This window comes from Myotis daubentonii, chromosome 21 (assembly GCF_963259705.1).
Source record: "Myotis daubentonii chromosome 21, mMyoDau2.1, whole genome shotgun sequence".
NCBI lineage: Eukaryota > Metazoa > Chordata > Mammalia > Chiroptera > Vespertilionidae > Myotis > Myotis daubentonii.
In genome coordinates this window covers 11,903,946-11,926,539 of record NC_081860.1, presented here as the reverse complement: position 1 = coordinate 11,926,539, position 22,594 = coordinate 11,903,946, and positions in this window count along the sequence as shown.

The following is a 22,594-nucleotide window of genomic DNA, read 5'->3' as shown; positions in this document are numbered from 1 at the left end:
ACAGGGGGGACTGTACCAGAGGTAATAATGATATCCAACTGTAAGGTAGCATTTTGTCCTTCCAATAGGGGTATAGGGAATGTGCGTATGGAGGTATAGAAACCTATGTAAACGTAAATAGCATTTTCCTGAAATTACACTGTGTGGCTCACAAAGAGAGGAGTACAAGAGCTGGTGAAAAGCCCTCGCTGGTTTGGCTCAGTGGATAGAGCATTGGCCTGCGGACTGAAGGGTCCCGGGTTCGATTCCGGTTAAGGACACATGCCCAGGTTGCAGGTTCCATCCCCAGTAGGGGGTGTGCAGGAGGCAGCCGATCCATGATTCTCTCTCATCATTGATGTTTCTCTCTCTCTCTCTCTCCCTCTCCCTTCTCTGAAATAAATAAGAACATATTTTTTCAAAAAAAGAATTGTAATCCTTACTATTAAAAAAAATCTGGTGATGTCACAGATGTCATGTGATGTCACAGATGTCACGTGATGTCATTAGGTCATGTGGCAATCCACACGACAGGACAGTCGTGAAGTGAGGACACCATTAGTTCCATTTTGCATGTGGAAAAGTGATCTTCCAAGCTTAAGTGATTCATTCCAAGCTAATGAGGATCAGAGGGAAGACTCAACCCCATTTCTTCCCGACTCTAAACTCAGTGGCATTCAATGGCGTGACTCTGCCTTGCCTATGGGAACGCAGAGTGAGAGGGAGGGTGAGAGAAAGAAGGACAAACGCATAAAAGCCTGGTGGTGGGGAAAAGAACATCATACTAGAGCCCTGGCTGGGCAGCTCAGTATCGTCCCGATTCTCCAAGGTTGCGGGTTCGATCTGAAGCTGAGAGTTGGTGGGGAAAACGGGTGCATGCGTATTGTATTTCTCCATGTTTGCAAGGCCCCTCTCAGCCATAGGATTGCCACATGCCCTAACTCATTCACAGTTCCGTGTAGGTAGAAAAGAAATGGCACCGGCCCTGACTGGTTTGGTGCAGTGGATAGAGCGTTGGCCTGTGGACTCAAGGGTCCCAGGTTCGATTCCGGTCAAGGGTATGTACCTGGGTTGAGGGCACATCCCCAGTAGGGGGTGTGCAGGAGGCAGCTGATCGATGTTTCTCTCTCATCGATGTTTCTAGCTCTCTATCCCTCTCCCTTCCTCTCTGTAAAAAAAAAAAATCAATAAAATGTATTTTTTTAAAAAGAAAGGAAACGGCACCATTTTGACTTCCAACTGGTACCCTACTTTCCTTCAAGGGACATAGGTACGTTTCTCCTTGGCTAACGTCTTCCCATTGCAAGAGGGGCAGTAAGCAAATGTCTACACCGGGCTTGCGGCAGCCTCATCTTCCTTTTCTTTGGATTCAGAAACTGTCACTTCTGGGTTTCCTTTGTGAGAAGCAGTTCCCATAACAACGTGGGAAGCCAGACCTCTGGGGGACCCCCTGTGGAGCGCTGGAATGTTCTCTGCCTCCAACACAGGGAGGAGGATGCCAGCAATCCCCCAGCCTCCCTTGCTGACGGGCACTTGTCTGTGGAAATGGGCCAATCCCTGAACGCCAAGGGCAAACCTACTGTTCTGGCAATCGTGCAGCATCTCAAATGGCAAAGCTACATTTTTTAATACATCAACTGGTGACTAAAAGACGGAATTACTGTAAAATATTCCCAAAGACTGAAAAATAGATGTGTGTCTCGGGTATTTTAAATAATGATGTTAATCAATACTCTATACAGTTCAAATATAGTGTATACATCTGTGTGGACAAAACATTCCTGTACATAGTAAATATATGTGTATTCGCTATCAAAGATTATCCATCTACGTTTTCTAAAGAATATCGTTTTAGGGAAAAAAGGAATGATGATAGAATGTAGGCTAATTAGCTTTTTTGTATCTGTACCTAATTGCTAGTGTGGGCCGAACGCAGACACGTTTAGAATGAACTTACAATTCCGACAGGAAGCTACTGAATTACATGGTAACACATAGAAATAGCCTAGTTTAAAAAATGCCCGTTGCAGTTGCTTTTTAAAGAATTTCTGTTATGGCCCCAGCCAGTTTGGCTCAGTGGATAGAGCGTTGGCCTGTGGACTAAATGGTCTCGGGTTTGATGCCGGTCAAGGGCATGTACCTCAGTTGCAGGATCCTCCCCGGCCACCGGGGCCCTGGTCAGTCGGGGCGCGTGCAGGAGGCAACCAATCGATGTGTTTCTCTCACATCAATGTTTCTCTCTGTCTTTCCCTCTCTCTTCTACTCTCTCTAAATCACTGGAAAAATATCCTCGGGTGAGGATTAAAACAAAATAATGACAATTTTCATTATGATTATTAATCTATTGTGATTAATGAATATATAACCTATAATTCATTATTTAAATTTAGCTAGACCTGAAAGAATTGGCTGGGGCTCAGTACTCTCTCCATAATGTAAGGCTGCAATAATAGATCATGTTCTCTTCACATTGTTTTATATTTCTAGACCCATGATAATAGCCCAAATGATTCCATTATACAGGTAGTTTTCATAATAATATTAAACTACCTTTACCTTGTCCATAAATTGTACATAGTGATTTGTGCTATAGCCATCTTCTTTTTTGGTGCTAGTTGAAATGAGAATTTTTAACCCCAGCTCTCCCAAATGCACCCATCCTACGTTTGAAAAAGTTAACAAAATAACAGGCAAAAAAAAAAAAAAGATGGTATTGGTAATTGACCGACAACCAAGATACAACTAAAAGGATTCTGCTAAATAAAAGGGTCTTGATTTAATTTTTTCCCTTTTGTATATTTAAGTTGATTGGATTTGTAACATCACAACATAATATCATGAAATTGTTCATGCAGTAAAACTGTAAGAATCGGACTTTATCAGTCTATACTCTTTCCTGTAATGTGACCCGGGACGAAATCTAATTTAACTTTATCCTATCTTTACTGGAGGAAGAAAGTACCTCAATAAAATTATTAGAAGGTTTACGGCTTAATTCTTCTTAGTCTACTATGACATTGGCATTTGGGGGGAATAGAATATTTTGCATTTGGGGTTTGTATGACATTTCCTTCTGGTCAACTTCAGGTTATGTGTTTCCATTCAGAATATGACATACGAGCCACTGTGTTCTCAGCACATCATATCTGGATGCAGACAATATCCATCACCCAGTCAAGGTATTATCTGACTCCCCCACTGTATAGCCATTATTCTTTCTCTCGCTAATAGTAAGTAATTTCAAAAATCCTATATAATAAAAGGCTAATATGCAAATTGTCCCCTCAAACAGGAGTTTGACCAGGAGGCGGGACTGGCCAGCCAACCTCCCATGTACCCTCCCCCTGGCTGGCCTGGCCCGATTAGGGAAGGCCTGCTGGACCCCAACCATGCACGAATTTGTGCACTGGGCCTCTAGTATTCAATAATTCCCTTTCTTCATCAATATCCCCTTAAATTGTTTTTCTCTGTGTTTCATTTAAAGAGCCACTATTGCCCAGCCAGCGTGGCTCAGTGGTTGAGTGTCAACCTATGAACCAGGGGGTCATGGTTCGATTCCAGGACATGGCATACGCCCGGGTTGTAGGCTTGATCCCCAATGCAGGTGACAGCCAATTGACAATTCTCTCATCATTGATGTTTCTATCACTTTCTCCCTTTCACTTCCTGTCTAAAATCAATAAAAATAGACTTTAAAAAAAATAGTCACTACTGCTTTACTTGGCACCCCCATCTCCCAGCAGGTATCTTCATCTCCCTGGGCTTTGAAATGGCCATTTGTTGACCATGGACGTGACCTCAGTGACCAGATGGATTCTTGAAAAGTTGGTCATTTGTTCCCTAACAGGTTTGGGGCTCTCTACTGTGTCCGAGTTGAAATAAGTTGGGCATTTAAACGTTTAATACACCTGGGGCCAAGTCTTGTGTATGAAACTAATGTTAGTTGACTTCCTTCTTTATACTCTTGTTCTTTGGTGTTTATTCTTATACTAGAGGCCCAGTACATGAAATTAGTGCATGGGTAGGGTCCCTAGGCCTGGCCGGCGATCAGGGACATCTGTGGGGTGACCAGCGGGAAGCAGGATGGGGGGGCTCCCCCACTGGCCGGCCCCGTCCTACTGACCGCTGCTGCAGGTTGCCTCCCGCTGCGTCTGCCCCCTGGTGGTCAGTGTGCGTCATAGCGACCGGGCCTCTAGTGTTCATATAGTGGTCATAATACTTTATGCATCAAAGCTGTGCAGTTACTCTGTAAAATGGGAATAAAAAGTTCATTTTTTTACGTTCTTAAAATATAGTTTTATTGATTTCAGAGAGGAAGGGAGAGGAAGAGAGAGATAGAAACATTGATGATGAGAGAGAATCATTGATCATCTGCCTCCTGCACGCCCTACACTGGGTATCGGACCCAAAACTCAGGCAAGTGCCCTGACTGGGAATCCAACCATGACCTCTTGGTTCGTAGGTCAATGCTAAACCACTGAGCCACACTGACCAGGCAGGAATAAAAAGTTTTTAAACGCCATCTTGCCAAGTAGTGTTTTAGCTCAATCGCAATCCCATGCGCCAGAATCCAGTCAGACTTTTCAGCATGGATTTCAGTAAATGTATTTATATGCCCCGGACAACACCCCACATCAGGCCAATACGCTACTCAGCTGATTTATAACATCCATACCCGACTGCCTTCTTAAGAAACCATTTAATTTTAAAAATTACACGCAGAGAGTTTTTGTCCTTGACCTTCTTACAGATATTACTGAAAAATCAAGCTAAAAACTCTCCCAAATCCCATAAATTACCTCACTCCCCCAGCTTACCTCACCCTGCCTCTTCCCTGACAGCTGGATTAATTTCCAGGAGTCCCATGGAGTCATCTTCAGACATCCATTATCCGGGCATTGCAGCGGAGGCCCGGGTAGGCATTTGCCAACGCGTCCTTTTAATCGTCTCCTAATGATGAATTGGCCTTGAGTGAGTCTGTGTTCTGTCCCTGATCGTTCCCTGACTCCCTTTCCTCTTGTTGGCCATTGTTCCCTCCCCTGGGGACTTTATTGGAAGCCACAGCATCGCAGCGGAAACAAAGACATACTTCCTGACTCCCTCCGCCACCCAGCACCAGGCGTTCCTTCCGCCCACAATTCCAACTTTATCAAGTGAGTCGACACCTCACTCTGTTCCTTGCTTCCATTTCCTGTTCACGTTGGTACTTGGGGGACTGGATCCATCGGATTTGACTCCCGAGCCATAACCCGAAATGGGAACAGTAGCCCCAGGATTTCTTGTCCCAATCATGACTTTGGCTTGACCCTCCCCTTCCATTCCTCCCTCAAACTTTCTCTCCCATGAGCCTTTGCCTCTCTTTCGTCATAGAGCTGACATTTCACACATGCTTTGGGCACAGCCTTATATCACTCAGCATCCAGTTGGTAAAACAAAGACCCCCCCCCCCACTAGATACTGCAACAGACAGACTTGAATATCGGTTACATGGGTGCTGGGAAGCTGGAGAAGAAGAAAGAAAGAAAGAGATGACATGGAGATGCTAACTGCAAGGAGAAACTACCACCCTAGGAAAAGAGGGACTGTCCTCACCTAGGAGCAAAGAAGGTCCAACAGACATGGAATGCATTCTCCCCGAAGTATGGCTGGTGGTGCATGTGGAGGTAGCTGGGGCGAGGACCGGATGGTTCTGCTATGACGAAGGGTCACTGATGGGCTGACCCTGACAAGCAGAGGAAGGAGGAAGGCCCTTTTTTTGCTCTCCTGCCTCTCTGTCTCCCTCCAGTGTCCCAATATCATAACCGAACAGGAAGTCGGCTGACAAAGGACAAACGCACTGTCCTCTCCATCTTCACAGAGCAGACACAGGAAGGTGAATTTGCAACAAAGAGAAAATAGCCTAACAATTACCACTCCAAGTTCCCTATGCTGGCTTCATCTCAACTAACCACAGTCTTTTAAAAATATATATATTTATTGATTTCAGAGAAGAAGGGAGAGGGAGACAGAGAGAGAAACATCAATGATGAGAGAGGACCACCAATTGGCTGCCCCCCGCATGCCCCACACTGGGGATGGAGCCCACAACTTGGGCATGTGCCCCGACCGCGAATCGAACCGCGACCTCCTGGTCCCAGGTTGACGCTCAACCACTGAGCCACGGTGAGCCAGGCTACCCATAGTCTTTCAAACTCTTCACGCATCTTTCTCTCTGCCTGAAATGTTCTTCTTTGTTTTCACCCAGTGAATTCATCCTCTGATGTGATTTTTCCCCCCTGTAAATCGTCTTTACTTCTGTAGCCTTTCAGACACATGGTCATTATAGTCCTGGGCAATAGGTGCTGTCTAGAGCAGCGGTTCTCAACCTGTGGGTCGCGACCCCTTTGGCGGTCGAACGACCCTTTCACAGGGGTCGCCTAAGACCATCCTGCATATCAGATATTTACATGATGATTCATCACAGTAGCAAGATTACAGTTATGAAATAGCAATGAAAATAATTTGATGGTTGGGTCACAACATGAGGAACTGTATTTAAAGGGCCAGAAGGTTGAGAACCACTGTTCTAGAGTTAGGAGGTATGTCTGTTTACAAGGGAGTTGGAGCTCCTTGAGGATGGGGTGGGCATATCCAACTATCTATTCATAGAGTCCGGCTCAAAATTAACGGTTCAATCTGTGCTCTAATAGTGACTGGGTGGCTGCAAGTCAGAAATGGCGCACCTCATTTCTTTCCAAGTTCACTGGCCAGAACCCAGCAGTATGACCCAACCCAACTGCCAGGGAGGTTGGAAAATATAGTCATTACATGTCCCCTCGGAGGATGGAGGGGATAAAGGTTAGTGATCACCAAGACAGCCCCTCTCATACTCTCCACCTTCAAGTATATCTCACCCAGCAAGTAACGTCATGTAATGCAATACCACACACATTGGCATATGCTTGGACACACACCACAAGGAATAATATCATTCTCAATCAACCCTAGTTACGGAAAGATGAAAAGCTGATCACATCAGTGCAAACACTTGATATTACTTTGATACATTTTCATAGAACTCATTGATTTAAGAAATATGACAGCAACTAGACTATGTATCTATAGAAAGAGACTAAGCCATCTAGCTCTGCAAATATTGCTTCATAGGATTTTTTTTTAACTTTTATTATTTTGTTAATCCTCACCCAAGGATATATTTCCATTGATTTTGTTAGAGAGAGTGGAAGAGAGAGGGAAAGACAGAAAGAAACATCGATGTGAGAGAAACACATCGATTGGTTGCCTCCTGCATGCTCCTCAACCATCTGGGCTGGGGAGGAGCCTACAACCAAGGTACGTGCCCTTGACCAGGATCGAACCCAGGACCCTTTGGTCCACAGGCTGATGCTCTATTCACTGAGCCAAACCAGCTAGGGTGGATTTTAAATAAATGGAGCATCCTGTCATTAATAGTTTCCTTTTAAAGGTAGAGGGAAAGCTAATACAATGAAAAAGTATTATAATCAACTCAGATTTCATTATTGGAGGGGGGAGGGGAGAGGCACTTTATCCAGTAGTCAATTTCACCAGTATTAATGATGTTTTCATAAATTCTCACCTCTCAAATCTTGGTACTACCCAAATGCCCAAAATATGAGTAGGGATAAATAAATTGTGACACGCTCACACAAAGCTCACTCTAATCCAGTGGTTCTCAACCTTCCTAAGGCCGCGACCCTTTAATACAGGTTCCTCATGTTGTGATGACCCCTAACCATAAAATTATTTTTGTTGCTACTTCATAATGTTGCTACTGTAATGAATCGTCATGTAAATATCTGATACGCAGGATGTATTTTCATTGTTACAAATTGAACATAATTAAAGCATAGTGGTTAATCACAAAAACAATATGTAATTATATATGTGTTTCCCGATGGTCTTGGGCGACTCCTGTGAAAGGGTCCTTCGACCCCCAAAGGGGTCGCGACCCACAGGTTGAGAACCGCTGCTGTTTACGAAACCCAACCCTTTGAAGTGTATATCTCCGCCTCGCCTCAGGACAAATTGTGTTAATAAAAAGCATGGCGTCCTGAGAGGAGGAGATCTTAGTTTCTTTAACTAGGCTCCTCTGACCCCCCAAATGCCTTTCAAAATTATATTTCGCCCCTGGACTCTTTACTAAGTTACACACAGCCCTTCTCCAGCTTGCTGAACCCTTCTTGATGCCAGAACAAGAACCCGGCATTAATGGCGTCCGAACAGGGACTCTCTGAACCTTGTAGCACCAACAGTTCACAAACACCCCAGAGCCATCTGTGCTTGCCGACCTCAGGACAGAGACGGACTTCGGTGAGCAGGAGGGTGGCTTCTAGCATGCTTTCTCTCTCTGCTTCTTTTAAAAAATATATATTTGTACTGATTTCAGAGAGGAAGGGAGAGGGAGTGAGAGTAGAAACATCCATGATGAGAGAGAATCCCTGATGGGCTGCCTCCTGCATGCAACCTGTGCATGTGCCCTGCCTGGGAACCGATTCAAACCATGACCTCCTGGTTCGTGGGTCGACGCTCAGCCACTGAGCCACACCGGCCGGGCCCCCTCTCCTTCTGGCTCCGGGTACGTTTAGCTTATACGCGATGCACGTACACCCTCCTTCGAAGTGGAGCAAGAGAAAAGCAGGAGTGAAAAAAAGCTTCCTTTGCCCACGCCGCTCTGAGATAAGATGCTGCACATCCACTTTGCATGATGCAGAGAAACGAAGATCCAGTGTCCAGTGTGGGACGCAGAAGGCGGGCTTAGTAGGACGGCTCACGCAGAAAGCGGGGTCACACAGTAGGCGCTTTCCACAAGTGGAACCTCAAGTCCAAGACAACCGGGATCCTCCTGTCCAGCGGTCGGCAACCGGGGGTCCGTGAGGTCTGAAAGGTGGGCGGGTGCTGCTCACGATGACAGTGACATGGCATCGTGATGCATATTCGGGGATCAACAGGGGTGGGTGTCATTTCAGCGCCAGAGAGAAACCGCGCTGTGAGATTCAGCTCTTTGGACAAATTTAGATTTCGGCGGGTCCCGTGCTGTCCTTGCATTCTTTTTGTTTTTTCAAACACACAAAACCCTCACCTGAACATATGTTTTTCTTGACGTTAGAGAGAGGGGATGGGAGAAGGAGAGGAAGAGAAACATCAAATCCACGACCTGGGGATGTGCCCTGATTTGGAATCAAATCCGTGACCTTCAGGTGCACGGAATGACTCTCCAACCACTGAGCCACCCGGCCAGGGCGCTGTCCTTCCATTCTAGTCGCAGTGCCTTGTCAGGTGCAGGAGGCTTTTCTGCACCCACGGCTGCGTTGCTCAGATGCTGCCCGTGCGGTCTGGTGCCCACCGAGAAGGAAGGCAGGCGGGCGTCCCTGCAGATCCTGCCTGGTTACCTAGCACAGTGGTCGGCAAACTGAGGCTCAGCAAACCGCGGCTCGCAAGCCACATGCGGCTCTTTGGCCCCTTCAGTGTGGCTCTTCCACAAAATATCGACTTCTGCGCATGGGCCACAAAGTTTCAATCGCACTGTACGTGCACGCCCGCACGTGGTATTTTGTGGAAGAGCCACACTGAAGGGGCCAAAGAGCCGCGTGTGGCTCGCGAGCCACGGTTTGCCAACCACGGACCTAGCACAAGTGCTCGGCGAGCTTTCCAACGCTTCCCTCTCTTTTGTGAACAAACACAGAGCTGTTCTTTTCAAATAGGCCAAGGCCCTGGCCGGTTTTGCTCAGTGGGTAGAGCATGGGCCCTTGGACGGAAGGGTCCCGGGTTCTATTCCGGTCTCCGGTGCAGGTTCGATCCCCGGCCCTGGTCAGGGTGTGTGTGGGAGGCAACCAATGGATGTGTCTCTCACCTCGATGTTTTTCTCTCTCTCTGTCTCTCCCCCTCCTTTCACTCTCTCTCTCTCTCTCTAAAAAATAAAATAAGCCCAGATTTCTTTGGGGCTTGTCTCCCATCACAGGTGAGGTGTCTCAGGCCAGCACCCTCTCCCCAGCTGGGAAAAGGACTGGAGGTCACCAGGACCCAGGCCGTGCAGACCCCAGGTGGGCAGACAGGCAGCCTGGCCGGGGAGACCGGGGCAAGAAGGACCAAGAATCGGGAGGTAGGAGAGGGTGGTGCAAACAAGCCGGGTTGCCCCTTCCCCAGCACCAACGAGGGAACTGACCCCAGCCCCTGGCAGAACCGCTCTGGGGCTCAGACTCCGCCCTGCGCTCCACTTCTCATCATCTCCCCTCTCCCTCCCCGCGTGTGCCCGTCTTCCCCGTGTTTCTCGACATCGCATTAACTCCCCTCCCAGCACAATGATCGACTCCAATCTGCTATTATCACGGAAATAGAAGAGGTAAAGTGCCTGTAATAGGATCCAAATCAAATCACTTTCACTTCAGCCGCTTTGGCTGTGCAGCCAAAGGGTTCCCCAGGGAGATTCAATACAGAGAAACACCTGCAGACGCAGGCTGAGGCCCCGGGCGGAGATGGAACACGACAGGCCCCGCTCGCCTGTACCCTCTGCTTAGTGAGAAGGCGGGCACCTCGGGAGTAATGGCCCCAGGCAGGCTCCCGGGACTCGCCGCTCAGAGGCCAAGCCGGGCCAGACTCCCCCTCCCTCCCCCGGCCCAGATCACCGGGTTGGTGGACAATTCGCAGCGCTGGGCTGCAGTCCTGCATCCTTTCCCGAAGTATTCGCTTTCCTCGGAGGGGTGGCTGTCCTGGCTTCCTGCTGGTTCTCTGAGCGGCCCACCCTCCAGGTTAGAAAGGTGATGGAATGGAACATGGCTCCAGCCGGGTGGCGGAGGTCCGGGGTGGGGGAGGGGGAGGGAAGCCCCAATCTTTCCTTTGGGCACAAATGTTACGCACTTGACGTTCACCGAGCGCTTCCCAGATGGTCGCAGGCTCAGGTTTTTTGTGTTTTTTTTTTTAAAAAATATATATATATTTTTATTGATTTCAGAGAGGAAGGGAGAGGGAGATAGAAACATCAACGATGAGAGAGAATCATGGATCGGCCGCCTCCTGCACGCCCCCTACTGGGGATCGAGCCCATATCCAGGGCATGTGCCCTTGACCAGGAATCGAACCTGGGACCTTTCAGTCCGCAGACCGACACTCTATCCACTGAGCCAAACCGGCTAGGGCCAGGCTCAGGTTCTATATAGTGAAGCCCCTCTCTCTATATGTGAGTCTATCAGGCGGCATCTATTTTGTTTGCATGCGCCCCCTCTCCCCCCTCCCAACCCCCTATTTACAGAGCAGAGCTGTGTACATCCAGGATCCCACCATTCATGCTCCTCACCTGGGCTCAGCATCTGACATGCACTTGGCAGGAAGGTCTTAGAGTCCTCGCCCACTCGCGTGCTGGAATTTGTAGATTTCAGCCGCCCAGACTGATGGTGAATTCTGGTAAGTAGTGATGGGATCGGCAAGGAGAGCAATTTCTTTATTTCATAGGCCGATTTAAAAAAAAAAAAAGTGCAGGTATTTCCTATGCAAACGATTCAGTGAAAACATCTTCCCAGGGGAGTGCCCTTCAGTGTCCTTGGGTAGTTTTGACCTTGACCTCTGTCTGAGAAGTCAAGGTCAAAGCGTCCGGCGCTAATGAAACCAGAACCGGAATCAAAGACGCTGAGTTTGTATCCAAGTTTCAGCCTTACCAGTTCTGTGCGGCATTGGACAATGATTTTTAATATACGTATATAAAATTTTATTGGTTTCAGAGAGGAAGGGAGAGGGAGAGAGAGACAGAAACATCAAAGATGAGAGAGAATCATGGATCGGCTGCCTTCTGCATGCCCCACACTGGGGATCATCAAGCTTGCAACCTGGGCATGTGCCCTGACCTGGAATCGAACCATGACCTCCTGGTTCATAGGTTGACGCTCAACCACTGAGCCACGCAGGCTGGGCTGGACAATGATTTTTATGTCTCTGAACCTTGAGTTCCTTATCAATGGACTCAAACTCTGGACCCCTCAGTCCGTAGGCTGAGGCTCTAACCACTGAGAAAAACCGGCTAGGGCACATCCAGGCTTCTCGGAGGAGGGAAAGGGAAGCATTTCCAGTGAAACACTGAGGGATTCTCCAGGGAGGAAGCCATCGGCACGATTATGACTGGGCTTCTGCTGGATCTCGCCCTCTTAAATGCTAAGAGGGACCCCCGGAAAATGGTTTCACGGTGAACGTGGACATCCAGAAAATCGCCGATTGCTGTCCCCACTGACCAGCCTGTTTCCTTTCCAGCCCTTGACGTCTCTGTGTTTGCGTGGCGGACTCCATCAAGGGCTTCCCGACAACAGGAGGGTGAGCTGAGAGCCTGGCCAGGTCAGAACAGGCTGCGTGACCCACGACGGGGTGATGTAGGCACGTATTGTACAAACAGCCACGTGAAACCAGGGCGGGTCCAATTCTGCATAATTCATTCTTCTCAACGGAGGACTTGCACTACAGGTGGATCCAGCCCTGGTTGACCAGGCATAAGCTTTGGGAGATATTTTATACAGATATTAGTATATGGATATGGCGAGGAATCGCATGGTCCAGTTTGAGATTTGAAAATTAAGATCTCTTTATCCTGTCCGGGGTTTTTTTGGTCTGTTTTTATAATGTCTGTTGAGTGCACAGAGAGGCCCATGAAGAGCCTGAGGACACACAGCGCAAGGCATTCTGGTTTCCCTGCTGTGTGTGTCCAGGGATGGGGAGACAGGAGGGCAACTAGGTTAGAGTGGTTGATGTGCTGTAAGGCACCTGGTGAAGAAGAGAGTAGGGCAAGCATGTCAAACTCGCAGCCCGCGGGCCGCATGCCGCCCACAAGGAATATTTTTGCAGCCCAGCCAATATAACGGAATGTAAGAAACGTTTTAATAAAAATTCCGTCACTTAATTTTGACAATATCCTGCTATACATTATTAATAACGAACTACAACGTTCGCTAATGACTGGTTACTCTCACCGTGTTGCATTCATTTCCCTTACGTGCCTTATGTACGCCCAGGCGCACCATTTCTGTGCACGAATACCAGCAGTGAATATTTTAGCAGCCGATGGCCACGTCGTTAGCCTTAGACTGACTTGTTTGGTGTGCGCCACAGGAAATATTTCGCTTTCGGAGAGCCAGAAAAATAGGTTTATTTGCCTGACACTTATTCATTTGTGCAGTTACTCAGTGTCTGGGAAGTTCATGTTCAAGAGAAAAAAAATAATTTTTATTAAATGTTCTATGATTTTATGTTAACGATGACTCATTTATCTCAGCCCTTTGCGTTCAGCATGTCTCTATCGAAATAAACCTACGTTGCTATGAACATGGAAGCGTTTGTTGCTTTGCGGCCCACATACATGTAAACGGTGTTTATGGGGCCCGTGTGAGCCTGTGAGTTTGACATGCTTGGAGGAGGGGAAGCGGACCAGATCCTCACTGGAGGAACTAGGAATGCCGGCCTCGGAGAAGAGGCGATGCGCGGGTGGAGACGTGGAGGCAGAGAAGAAAGTTGCCCGATGGAGGAGGTTATGGGGGTGAGAAAGTGTGGAACAAACACCCTCTGTGTGCGCACCGGTGAGCCCCCCGGAAGTGCCTACACCGATGGGCACACACACATTCTATCACAGCACTGACTTCAGTGCACAAACTCTAGTAGCCTGTGCCTTTAAAATGGCTAAGGTGTGTGTGGGGGTCACGTGGAACAGAGGACACGGGTGGGCTACCTGAGGACCCCTTTATGCCTGCTTTCCCTCCTCTGTCCCCCATCTCTCCCATTTGTCGAGGACTCTCCAGTCTGTATGCCATCTCTTTAAATGGTTCGAGCTGTTTTATACAGAATTTTAAATACACACACACACACACACACACACACACACACACACACACACACACACACTGAGTGGCCAGATTATTATGACCACCCTATCAGTACTTCATTGACACTTCCAAAAATACTGAATATTGAAAACTTCCTAAGCAAATACTCTCAAGGTTTTATTATTATTATAATTTGCATAACTAATTCACTTCATTTGTACTGATGGGGTGGTCATAATTATCTGGCCGGTCATAATAATCTGGCCACTCAGTATATGTATACACACACACACACACACACACACACACACACACACACACACACACTAAAGGCCGGGTGCACAAATTCATGCACGGGTGGGATCCGGCTGCCCTCCCCCCTGCCTCCAGTCACTTGGCTTTTATATATATGTATACACACACACACACACACACATATATAATTTTTAAAAATATCTGGACAAAACTTTGTAAACTTTTAAAAAGCAAGTGATCGTCTGTTCGATGCTTCTATGTCTCTGGGTCTATTTTTGTTCATCAGTTTATGTTGTTCATTAGATTCCACCCACATATGAGTGAGATCCTGTGAGAGTGTCCAACCTCAGAGGGAAGGCAGGGGAGGGGAGGGGAGGGGGGAGAGATCAACCAATGAACTCACATGCGTATATGCATAACCCGTGGACACAGACAATGGCGGGGAGGGTGGAAGGCCTGGGGTAGGGGGCAGGGGTGGGGTGGGAGAGATCAATGGGGGAAAAGGGGCCATCAATGTAATACTTTCAACAATAAAGATTAAAACTAAAATAAAATAAATGAAATGAAATGAAAAGCAAGTGGGAGCTGATACAATTGCAGAATGTGCGTGGCGAAAGCGATCCTCTGGCATCTCTCACTTCTATTATGACATATTAGGTAGGAGAGTCCATTGGTGTCTGCTATGTATCCATATATATGCTTACATGCTCCATTAGATATTTCTGGAGCGATCTGATATATCGATGACTATAAAATAGCTACCATTTACTGAACACTTATAACTGTCAGGGATTCTACTAAGCTTCTTACACGAAGCATCTCAATTAGGACTGGATGTGTTCGTGTGTTGGGTAAGACACCACTCCCAGTCCATGGATCGCACAGATTCCCCTCTTTCTAATTTGACTTCCAAAGAAAATAATTATGTTTGAATGTAGAATTATCCTGACAGAACTGCTTCCTTCATGCCAAAAAACATGTAGATAATATCCAGATACCGATACTGTATTCATCCTCTTTCCCACAGAAATACTGGCATTATTTTTCACCATTTTGTACGTCTAGAGAACAAAGCTATTCGATTTGAACTTGATCTTGGACCTTCCTTTTTTTTTTTTCAGAAATGGAGGTGTAACGATTCTCAGGGGTCAGTCCAGCAGTTTCATTTATAAAAAGCTTAAGGATTGAGCACAGGAGAGAGAGAGAGAGAGAGACCTTCCAAGCCCACTATGAAAATTGTAATTGTCATTTTCTTGGGTTTTTATCATCTTTTGGCTAAAAGCTTAATGTTTGGTTGAAAGAGACGGCTAGCTAAGGAGGGATTTTGTATTTTGTTCCATGGTAGCCAGGTGGACCACTTCAAAGAAAGCATCATTATATCCCCCCAAATAATGAGGTATACCCGTGCGTGGTGATATTTCTGGAGAAACAGTTCCATATTGTGGTTTTTTTCAGGGATAAACAGAAACATTCCACGCACACACCCCAGTACCCACGGCAGCACTTACACCGCTCGAAAATGATAGCGGCGACCGAGAATTTTTGACTAATTAGGTTTCTCAGATAATAAGAGCTTTTTAATAAGGTACATATCATTTACAATATTGCTAATGAAATGTGAAAGCGAGTCAGTCCCCGGTAAGATAATGGCTAACTTGTTTTAATTGTTCACGTTTTTTCTTGCTTGCAATGACACAGTCATTATTTCACAGTCACCACTTATCATGAAATCCAAGAGGATTAATGGTTTCACTTATACCGGCGAAAATGTTTAAGCTGTCCCGATTATCAGCGCCGTTGGAAAGAATAATGGTTATTTGTCATCGCGTTGAGCAGGAGAGCGAATTGTCTCCGGAACGCTGGTGCCATTAACCCTTTGAAGGCAACGGTAATAGAGTTGGCGGGCTGAGCCGGGGAACGCCAAGATCTAGCATCGGTGTTTGCATGAGTGTGGCTTTTTCTCACCCACAACCCTCTAAAAAGGACTGTCTCCTCTCCTGGCAGAAGTGGAAACACACAGCTTAGCTGGCTCCACCTTTCTGGATCTCTGAAAACGAGATAGTGACCCATCTAGTTGTGTGATGAATGAGCAAACCGCTACATGAGAATCAAGAGAAGTGGGAATTCTGAAAAAGGAAGGAAATAATTATTTGTAGATTTCTTGCTCCTTTTTTGTTGTTGTTGTTAAAGAAACAGAGAAAAATGTGCAAAAATAGTCCCGTGTGGTTTCTCACTCGTCTTCATTATATTTTAATTCAAATACTACATTTTAATAAATCCCGTATCTACTTCAAACGTTCTCATCAGACCTACCTTGCTTAGTCACAACAAATAATAATTAAGGGCCCTGGCTGGTTTGGCTCAGTGGATGGAGCGTCGGCCTGTGGACTGAAGGGTCCCGGGTTTGATTCTGGTCAGGGGCACATGCCCAGGTTGTGGGTTCAGTCCCCAGTGGGGGGCATGCAGGAGGTGGCCGATCCATGATTCTCTCTCATCATTGATGTTTCTATCTCTCTTTCCCTCCCCCTTCCTCTCTGAAATCAATAAAAATATATTTTAAAAAAGACAACAAGCCCTAACCGGTTTGGCTCAGTAGATAGAGCATCGGTCTTCAGACTCAAGGGTCCCAGGTTCGATTCTGGTCAAGGGCATGTACCTTGGTCGCGGGCACATCCCCAGCGGGGAGTGTGCAGGAGGCAGCTGATCGATGTTTCTCTCTCATCAATGTTTCTAACTCTCTATCCCTCTCTGTAAAAAATCAATAAAATATATTTTTTAAGAAAGACAACAAATAATAATTAAGGAAACTAAATTTTTAAAGGAAAGCATTGCATAGGGAATATAATCAATGACATTTTATAACTCTGTATGGTGCCAGAGGGGTACTAGACATAGTGGGGGATCTTTGTAAGTTAAGTAAATGTGTGATCCCTATGTTGTACTCCTGAAACTAATATAACATTGAATGTCAACTGCAATTAAAAACTTTAAAATTTTTTAATTAAAAAGTTAAACGTCACGTGATCTGCGAAAACCTTTTTAAAAATTTATTTTTATTTTTATTGATTTCAGAGAGGAAGGGAAAAGGAGAGAGAGAGGAGAGAAACATCCACGATGAGAGGGAATCACTGAGCTGCTGCCTCTTGCAGGAGCCCTACTGGGGATCACGTCTGCAACCCGGGCAGGTGCCCTGACTGGGAACTGAACCAAGGCCTCCTGGTTCATAGGTCAACGCTCAACCACTGAGCCACACCGGCCGGGTGCAAAAACCTTTTTTTAATGAACACTAAAATGATGCTAGCCGAGGAGCAAGACTGAGAAAGGTCTGCGTTCAGGAATCAAGCCTTCGATGAATAAAAAATGTAAGTGGACTAATGCCCATCTGCTGTTTTATGTTAAACCCCTGGCTTTGGAGGACGGTGTGATGAGTAAAACCAAATTCCAGCATCCACAGCAACATAGGACCCCATTCAGAACATCAATACTGATTGGCCTGCAGTGAAATTAACAGAAGCTGCCCTTTCCGGTGCTGACACGGGTCGGCTTGGCATGAACAGCCTCTCCACACGGCCCCTGGTAGGCTGACTACAGCAGGGAAAATAAAGCCCGTTTTAGAAGGCGCAGTTTGGAGAAAAGCAAGTGATGTTTACAGAAGCCTAGACAGGCAGTCGACAGCCATGCGGAGTAGAGAGTACGGAGAGGGAAGGGATGGTTGCTATGGACGGACGGACGGACAGACGGAGGTGAATTTGGAGGGCCTAGGGCTGGGGCCGGAGAGCCGCTCGCCTCTCCTGGATGGCTGGCTGCATTACCCCCGCTTTTATTTTCCTCAATTACAGCCACTTCTGCCGCGCCAGCTGGAACCCAATATCTTGATTTCCCCCCTGTATTTATGATCCTGGAACCAGTGCTCCCTTCTCCTCCGAGGGCCACGGTTTTAATGAACATATTCCTGGAAAGAGATGAGGTCAATTTCGCTCAGAAGGTGCCAAATGTTGGTGAAATGGTAATTCTTCCAATTAAAAAAAAAGGCTTCTTAAAATGAGTGTGTTTTACATTTTCATCGTTGCTCAGACTTGGATCCCAAGTTACCTGCACGCGCGCGCACACACACACACTCTCTCTCTCTCCTATCGTTTAGTAATTGAATTTCACAAATTCTTATCGTGTCTCAATCCCCGGACAGCTAAGCAGGACATCATGTTAGGTGTCCTTAACGTGACTGCGTTCTGAAGTGGGGTCATCATTTCGCTGAAAATCACACCGGGTCTGGTTTGTGCAGCTGCACTAATGGAAAACCGGGGCCTGAAACTCCCTCCAATCACAGGCTCACCTGGTGATAGAAATGATTGCACCGGGCCACTAGGGCGCCATCGAGTGCCCTGATTAAGGCGACAGGTCAGTTAATACCTTGGTGCCTTCAGAGAGAGAATGCACATGCCCTGTCTCACATAGCTGGCTGATATAGTCAAAACTATTCCAAAAAATCCTGTTTCCACCCACCTGGTAAAATCACCAGGTGATACATCAAGAAAGAAAAAAAAAAAAAACTTGCCCTGGCCTGGTGGCTCAGTTGGTTGGAGCATCATCATATACACCAAAAGGTTGTGGGTTCGATTCCCGGTCAGGGCACATACCTAGATTGCAGGTTCGATCCCCGGTTGGGGAGCATACGGGAGGCAACCAATTCATGTTTCTCTCTCACATCCATGTTTCTCTCTCTCTTCCTCTCTCTCTCAAATCAATAAAAAGCATATCATAGGGTGAGGATTAAAGAAAAAAAGCAACCCTAAAAGATTTGTAGAAGAAGTCATGAGCACTCAGAAGGTAGAGAATAAGATACAAACACTGAGATGGGAATGCTGCAGGCATATCGATCCTAATTTGTTCAACTGTTGATATCCTGTAATTTTATCTGACCCTGATGGAGTACTGACTGTGTGCATATGAGTTCAACTCATCCAATCTATCTATCTATATAAAAGCCTAATATGCAAAGTGTCCCCTCAGGAGTTCGAGTGACTGGGAGTTAGATCGCTCACTCTGATGTGTGCTGACTACCAGGGGATGTCACAGAATGAAAGAAGGCCCTGGCTGGCAGCCGGCAGCCAGAGAAGGGAGGCCCGGCCGGCAGCTGGCAGCCGCTAGGGACACTACATGTGCACAAATTTCATGCACTGGGCCTCTAGTCTGAGTAATAATCCTATAGGGTAAGAATGATGCCGACCAACATTTTACAGATACTGTGGCCAAGCAGTTAAGTAAGTTTCCCAATGTGACCCAGCTGGTAAGTGGTAGGACCAACAATTAAACTAAGATCATCTAAACCCAGTGCCTACATGGCTACACATTAGTCAGAACAGCCTCATTAACACATCTGACGTGGCGAAGAGACATAATGCACCATGCTCTTCACGCTCTGGAGCTGGGGAGACACCAGTAAGATTAACTAGAGGTGGTCCCTGGACCATACATTTTATTTATTTGCTTTTTCAGAGAAACAAATTGCCCGACTGGTTTTTAGATACACGGGAGGCATGTTCTGAGGATAGGATTAATGAACAGATAGCGTGGGCTTGGAATGAGCAAGACGAATTCTTTCTCCTAAACTTACTGGTCACACGACCTTGGGGAAGGAGTTACTCCTCCCTGCCCCCAGTTTCTTCATCTGTAGAACACAAAACACTCACTTTTTAGAGTTGCTGTGACAAGGTGGGGGCTCCAAGCCAGTTCTCATATATACATGGTGGTTGTTTTTGTCACTGCTGTTGTTTCTGCCATTGAATTACTGGCTTCCATGAACTCTGGACGATGTGCTCAGCTTAATTCAGGACGCGTGTTATTCTCCATGTCTTTGTTTTGTGAACTTACAAAATATATGGCTACGTTTTCGATGTTCAAAATGGTCATGATGCCTTCAAGAAAGCATTTTTGAAATTGTTTTTAGTTCGTTTTAAATGTCTAAGGCAATCGTAAAGGAGCAGTAAGCCTAGAGGATTAACCGCAATATATTCGAGATACTGCTTTACTATTTAAAAAATTTCATAGTGTTTTAACTAGAGAGTTTTTTTTGTTCGCTTATTTATTTTTTTAACCATGATAAAGCTCCTAAGGACTGTGTTAAGTCTGGGAGACAGAAACTAAAGCAAAGACATGAAGCGGCAGGTTATTGCAAATTAACATTCAGATACGTTTTATATATTTTGCCTATCACTCAGTTCAGCCAGAAAGTGGAGAAGATGGTTATTAAAACGCTAGAGGATTGGTGCACAAATTTGTGCACATTGAAAGGAAATTAATTAGAAGAAATATTTTAGAGGCCGGGGAGGGACTGCAGGAGGTTGGCTCCCGGGCGTGTCCGGCCTGTCTCGCCCAGTCCCTATCGGCCGAACCCCAGCAGCAAGCTAACCTACTGGTCAGAGTGTCTGCCCCCTGGTGGTCAGTGTATGTCATAGTGACTGGTTGAGCAGTTGACTGAATGGTCAATCGAACGGTCAGACACTTAGCATATTACGCTTTTATATATATAGATACCAATCCAATTCAAATCCCATGATTACATACATACCTTTTGAAATTTAATGACAATAACTTTTGTGTTTAGTTACAAGGCACTTTACCACACACTTGACTGGTGCAGAAACTATAGCTCTTAACTAACCTTCCTTCTGAGTTCTGTTGAAATGAACACCAACACAGACCTACAGCTGACGCCATGCCCCGCTAGCACTGTCTTTGGGGAAAACTTCAAATGACAGATGAGCAAAGACAAAAAGAGTTCAGCCTGATCTTCGGTCCCCCAGACCAGGGGAAAGAACAAGGTCATAGACTTGTTTCCTTCTGAGACTGAGTGAGAAAAAAATCGCTTTGGTTTTCTTCTGTTTATTAGTACTAAAATGACTGCATTGTCCCTGGTTCAGCTCCAACTATTAGATAAATTCTACCCTGAGATGAACAGATGAACACACCCAGAAATAGCATCTCCACCACTCATCATAAATCGCACCTTTTCCTCTATCCACTGACCGCACTTCCTCTCTAACCTATAAACACAAACAAAACAATAATAAACTCAAAGGAAACACACACACGCTTCTGATGAGGTTCCCTCCCTCCCCACCATAGAATACCACCACCGAGGAGGCATCTGATGCCACAGACCGAGCTGTCACCCGGCTATTTTTTTAAATATATTTTTATTTTTTTAAAAAAATATATTTTATTGATTTTTTACAGCGAGGAAGGGAGAGGGATAGAGAGCCAGAAACATTAATGAGAGAGAAACATCGATCACACCCCTTAGTGGGGATGTGCCCACAACCAAGGTACATGCCCTTGACTGGAATCGAACCTGGGATCCTTTAGTCCGCAGGCCAACGCTCTATCCACTGAGCCAAACCGGTTAAGGCTAAATATATTTTTATTGATTTCAGAGAGGAAGGGAGTGGGGGAGAGAGAGAGAAACATCAGTGATGAGAGAGAATCATGGATCGGCTGCCTCCTGCACACCCCCTACTGGGGATCGAGCCCTCAACCTGAGCATGTGCCCCAACCTGGCATTGAACTGTGACCTCCTGGTTCATAGGCCGATGCTCAACTATTGAGCCACGCCGGTTGGGCTGTCGCTTGATTATTATTCACAGTGTAGCTCTGGTCACACGCACTGGTGCACGACCACCGCCAGCATCCAGCCTATTCCCGTTGATGTCATTGTTCCATAAAGTGCTCAGGGAGGAGGGTCTGGCATGCCCCGCGGCCCTCGCTTCAATGCAATTCAATTTCGTCAGCGATCAGCCATCCACACGGTGCAAATGGAACACGAGGAGAGAACCCGGTCCAACCGCCTACTGGTGTAATTGACTCGGCAGAGCCAGCCAGCGCCATTAGCCCTATAAACAGTTGCATTTACAACCATAAAACTGAAAAGCACGGAAATTAAAAGCCGTTAGGATTTTTCTCTGGTGTGCGGTTATCTTTGAAGGAGTGCGTGCGCTCTCTAAACACATTTTTTGTCATCGCTTCGGGTAAACGGGCAGCGGAGGCACCTGTGATCAGATCTGAAATGAGGGAACTGAGGGTGGGATCCAGGGGGGTGATGATGGACTCGCTTCAGGGTCCAGGGCACAGATTCCGTGTTAATTTAACGGCAGGGCGTCCAGTTTCTGAACACTTGGCTGGGGTTATATTTGGCGGAACACTGTAAGTAACATAATCATTGACATCCAGAATGATGCAGCTTAAAGAACTATTAGGCTGACAGTTCAATCTGTGCTTTCCGAATAGCATTTCTCCTCGGTGACTGTTGGATGGACAACTGCACCCCCCCCCCCCAATCATAGCATTGAGTTGATTAGCGGGACCCTGTGAAGCAAGCAGACAGCGTTCTGTAGAGGTGACCTTTTTACTCACCACTCCCACCCCCATTGCCATTAAAATGAGGCTTTGAGGGTGTCTTCTGGGCACCCCCACGTCAACAATAAGGCACTGGTGTCTTTCTGTCTCTGGTGACGCGCCACCAGACCACGTAACCAAAAATGGAGACAGCGAAA